This window comes from Zeus faber, assembly GCF_960531495.2.
Source record: "Zeus faber genome assembly, chromosome: 9".
Classification (NCBI taxonomy): Eukaryota; Metazoa; Chordata; class Actinopteri; order Zeiformes; family Zeidae; genus Zeus; species Zeus faber.
Genome location: NC_137197.1, coordinates 8,385,181 through 8,391,146, shown reverse-complemented (window position 1 = coordinate 8,391,146; position 5,966 = coordinate 8,385,181).

Sequence of the window (5,966 nt, the reverse complement as noted above, 5' to 3'; positions counted from 1 at the left end):
ATTATTTAATGATTTATATTAGCAAAGTGGGCAGTATCTCTCCATTCACTTGTCATTCAGGGTTGCTCACTTTCTTTAGCAGTTGGTTAGATGTGCTCGCTATCTCTCTCCATCCCACTCCTACTTTCTTGTTGCATTTCTCTTTTTGTTCTCATGTCTGCATCTCTCTTGCCTTCATTGTGTAATGTATCTTCCCAAATCTCCCTTTACTGAATTTCCCTTTCTTTCACTTCTACTTCTGAATGATCGTCTCTCTCAATCCATTCCCTTCACGGTGGTGAGACAGTGGTGGTGATTTAAAGTGGTTCCATCTGGTGGGAAATCCAACCTCAATCAGAGACATTCTTACTGAAAGTACACTCTGCCTAACTCTGATTCCTTCCAGCCCTGCATCCACCCGTCCATCCTTCCATCCATCCTTCCATCCATCGACCATTCCTTTACACCTCCCCCATCCGCTTTGTTATTGCTTTGTTGTCCCTGATCTGTGCTACTCCCACAGCATGGGTGTGCCCTCCGCCCCTCTCTTATCATCTCCCTACCACCACCACCACCTCCACCCTCTTTCACCTTCACCAACCTTCCACTTCCAGTGATCATGCTCAATTTGCCATCATCTGCAGCATTGTTCTGTAATGGAGATCTTGTCCTCCCCTCGCACAACTCTGTAGATCGGTGTCTTTCACAAAAAATGAATATGATGAAGGAAGTTCAACTTTTTCCGTTTCTATTTGAAACATTGTGTTCCACATACCAGGTTTTCCTTCATTATTTGAATTTTAACATGGAATTATGAATGGCTTGATGTATTATTGGTTTGTCGCAAAAAGGTCCATATGCCTAATCAGAGGGCCTGGAGGGGCTCTGCTGATCCTCCTCCTTGGGAGTTTGTGTAGTACACGCCACAATTGTATTCTGTATTATTATTTTTTTTGGAAATTTAAAAATGCATTTTCTTAAAGTGAACCTATTATGCTTCTTTTCAACAAGTTCATGCAGGTCTCTCAGTTCTCCAAAACATGTATTTGAAGTTTTTTGTTGATAATACCACTCATATTATGCATTCTAGCCATTCTAATATGCCTCTATACCATCCTGTTCCGGGACACTCTGTTTTTGTGGGGTGGTCATTCCCTCCTGAGGCCCCTAGTTCTTTGAGCACAAGTTCCAGGTCCTGTGAGCCAATGGGGTTGGTATTTAGTCGGCAAACTTTCACTGAGTCACCTCATCAGTCCACCAAAATTTCAGACGAAAAATAAGCAATCCGGGTGAGATTTTCACTCATATTAGATCATCATCATCATCATCATCATCATCATCATTTTTTATTATTATTATTATTATTATTATTATTATTAATAAGTATTATTAAATTTCCATTATCTGCAGTTGTTTCACGGACAGTTGGTATCAGTTCCTCTTTATTTAAGATTTGTGCTGGTCTGTGAATACCAAAGAGCAGTTCCCAGCGGCACTTGTTATTCTCCAGCCGTGGGTGGAGTTGATCAGATGGGGGTGGTTCTTATTCTACTGAGGCCCTATATGACGTAGGAAGGGATTGCAAAGCCCAACGGCATGTTTTTGAAATATGCAGCTCACAACAAACTCACTGGGTTGTCTTATTTCTGTTTGTGTGTTAGTCGGCCCATTAGAGACCCAAATTTATGTGCACAAGCACGGAAAAAGTGAGTTTTCATAAACATACGTAGGTCCCCTTTCTAATGAACAATGTTGGTCTGTTATAGTCTGATCAAGTTGCTGTAGTCGGGCAGTTGGGATGCATAAATGAAAGATAGTCGCTCCACTATCCTTTACTTTTGACTGTGTTCGATACTCTTTTCCCATCCCATAGAAGCCGCACCATCTGTTGGAAATGCTTCAAGTTAGTGAGCTAGTTTTCTTTTATTATTTTAAGGTACGTTTTGGCAAAGGGCCTACAGCTCTGGGGGGCAGGCATCAATTTCACTGACTCCACAAGCACTTAAATACTTCTATGAGAGTGGCACCCAGTTGCTCATACCAAAAGGTCTCTGAGTCACAGTTTGCTAAAATTGCCTCTAGCCCGAATCCTTTGAAGGTATAGTTTGGATTTTTTGAAGTTCATCCCTGTTTTCTACTGACCCCTTAGTACGTAGGTACAGTAGGTTCCGTTCTTTCCTCCAAAACTGCATGCTTGGATCCATCCCTCCATCAGGAGTTTTAAGGGGTGTGGTCAACTCAATTACAATGCGACATTGTAGGGATCGTGTCTGGCTACATTCCGATTCACTGCCAAGTGAGGAGTTATGTGCTCGAGCGAACACATAATGGAATGGAAAACAGGGTCTATCTGTTCATCGGTTGACTCTTCCCCACAGCACGGTTGGATCTGAATGGAAAATGTCTAAAGCACTGGTAATTCCATAATTATGGATATGGAATATTGTTCTGGACATTTATTGAATTGAGTATCATCCATCCCTGTTTGTATTTGAAACGTGAAATGATTGAATACGGGCTAAATTGTGATACATTAAGCTCTTATGTTAAATCCATTAACTCCAATCACTTAAATGGACTATCTCAGCACAGTGCCATTCATTTATTCAGAGAATTTTTATTTTAATTTAGTTCATAGAATTCAGAGATTCTGATCCTTTATTTACCCCTGGTGATACAAATTATAAATAGGCTATTTATAACGTATAAACATCCTATACAATCCAGAGCCTATTAACATCTATGATAAAATATCCAATCATGGCACTTCTTTAATCTTTAATTAATGTCATGTACTTGGCAGGTGCAAACCACATATTTTCAAAAAATTACAACGCTGGTCGTGGATTTCAATGTCATCGAACAAGCTCTTAGCAGACCAAATGGGTTAAGTGAAAAGGGAGAAATGGAAACCATATCTCAGATGGATCATGAGTGACGCCATATGAATCCCCCATCGCTTGTGATTATGTTTCACTGTTAAGTGATGAGGAAACCGACTCTTTCACCATTTGCTTAATCCTGGTTCGGCGCTTAGATAAATGAGCTTCCTACCAAGCCTTGGACAGCAGTGAATGAAGGAAACGAGAAAATCCTCCATGTTCACTTTCAGTGTAATGGAGGTCTAAGCAGCTACGCTAGTTATGACTCACTGCGAATTCCCTACAAGCCTTTTTTTCTTTTTTTTTTTTACTAAATAGAACACTTTGCCGAAAACCGTCGTCTCTCTGTGCTCAGCTTGGCAGATTGTGGATTTAAACACCAATGGCTGGCCACATGCACACATCCTCCAAAATCACATCAAATGCGGCTCGGCGGCACACCCACACGCTCACATGAGCATTTCCTCGCAAATCAAATCAAAAGCGGGCGGCCTTGCACGCTGGAAAATATGGGATTTGCCAATTGGCCCGGGCATCCGTGCGAAAAATGATTTAAATATCACTGGAAACGATTACATCACTTCCGGTTCAGCAGAGCCTGTCCAATGCCTCTGGTGGCTGAGCGGTTTTCAGAACTCTAAGTAAATAGCAAAAATGTATAAATCATAGTAAATACGCATAGATAATAGTTAATAATAAGAGAGTGAGTTCAAATCATTGAACAATTCTCTATGTACTGTTAAATTGTTAATTTGTTAATTAAGTTTATTTTTTAAATTGTTATTATTAAATTCCGGTTCATTGTTGATTGTTTGGTTTTAGGTTTACCGTACTGTATATTTCCATTTTTTCATTTTTTGTAGTTAATGAAATGCTGATTACAGTGATGGCTTTCGGTGCGATGATGATTTCTTACCTAAAGGCTGCTGAGCGCACCAGCATATGCTCTTTAACGGCATTTATTAATTGATGTGTCCACTTCAAAGGTAAAGAGAGATTTGTCCCTCCCCGCACAGATGTCTGGGGATGTGATTAATCATCATAACATTCTATTACTTTATCTTTATTGCCCTCTTGCTGTCTAAAATGCAACAGATCCCTCAAATGTGAAGGTGTTTCTTCAGAAATCCTTGAAAAATAGCACTTTATTTTTAACCTTATATTTGATGTTGTTAAAAAATTAAAAACATGTGTTTTTTTTTTGTTTTTTTTTTTCTAATTTTCAAACCACTTGATACTTTTTTAGGGTCACACTTAATAGTATGTGGGCCATGCAGGGTTGCTGCTAATGCTAATGGTGTTATGTAGAAATGTAATTTTCCATGTTTTTTTTTATTTATTTATGTTTTTGCTTTTGTTTTTTTTTTAATATAATTGTATTTCTGCACTCTAAAATATTTGAGCTTGTCAATTCAAATCTTACCACTTACTCTGCTATTGGCGCTCTCCGATGAATATCAATATACATGGATGAATATATAAATAAATAAATAAATAAATAAATATATATATATATATATATATATATATACACTTTTGACGTTTTAAGTGTGAATGCAGCCTCTACTTCCCATTCCTCTTCTTTACTTGTATTAACTGTCAGTTAACTTTGTCTAAAAGAGCTATGTTACAATCATTATGAGAGCAGATTGTCACAATTTAGCAAAAACAACGTTATAATTTAGTCTAATTATTATTTTATTATTATATTAATATAATAATATCTTTGTGGGAACAGAAAAGACTGAGATCATCTCTGGAGCACACAGTTCAGTTCAGATGTGTTTTGGCAGTGCGCTATTGCCCTTGCGAGCCTACAGTAGTCTACAAATCTCCTGAACCCCGATGAAATGTCAATGACTTGTCAGCAGCCCATCTGGATGATGTAAATGGAGTGAAAGGAAAAGAGGGGTAGATTGGATACTCAAATACAGTGTGTCAAAACCTATAAAAATGTCTGGTGACAATCTTGCAGGTTAGGATGTCTGGATGGGCGGACGGACCAGTATGTCAGTCGATTAAATTGGCTGTGAGGATTTGGCCAGGTAAGGTATTATTGGGACTGCCAACATCACTGTTTGGCTCCATAAATGACAAGATGACAGAAACAAATTTGAATGTGTATAAGAGATGGAGAAAGAGGATACACTTGAGAATGGCATAACAAATCCATTGATTTTCATTTTATTCCATACATTTCCCTGGAACCTAACAGATTTTGAACATTTTCCACAGCAATCACGATCCTAAGTCGTCCTCCATTGTCCCAGAAATAAAGAGAACTGTAAAAATGAGTAAAAGAGCTTTTCCCAATGACTGGAGGTACGTAGAGGAGGGTTTTCTGGGAATGATGTATGACATATTTATATGCCCTTGAGTGTAATGAAGGTCGCCTGGCAAACAAAGCAAACATTCTCCGAACTCTACAGAGTTGGAAGAGTCTCAGCGGGATTTCTTTTTTGTCTCCATATGACATCAAAGAATGAAATAATGGCTTTTTCATGTTAAGCTCTGTGGGAATGGCGTTTTGTCTTCAAAGTCAATTTCAACTCACTCCAACCATCGCTACACTGGGCAATCACAAAGCTATATATTGGAGTCTAAGTCTGTGACAGGGCACATAAAATGTTTACAGCATGCTTTTGGGGGTTTCTTATCAAACTGGGAACTGTGTGAAACAAGATGGAGGTAAAAATGATATAAACCCTACTGAAAAATCCAGCTTGAGCTGGTAGCTGGTAACCAGCTTGACCAGTTTGAACTGGGTTCTTGACAGCCGGTCGGCTAGCTACCAGCTACTACTGGTGACACCAGCCACCAGCTCCTATTCTTACCAGTTACCATCTCAGATTCTCACCAGTCACCAGCTTATATTACCAGTTACCAGCTCTTATTACCAGTTACCATCTTATATTAGCAGTTACAATCTAATATTACCATTTATAGTTTATATTACCATTGTCAGTTTATATTACCAGTTACCATCTTATATTACAGTTACCAGCTTATATTACCAGTTACCATCTTATATTACAGTTACCAGCTTATATTAACAGTTACCATCTTATATAACCAGTTACCAGCTTATATAATCAGTTACCATCT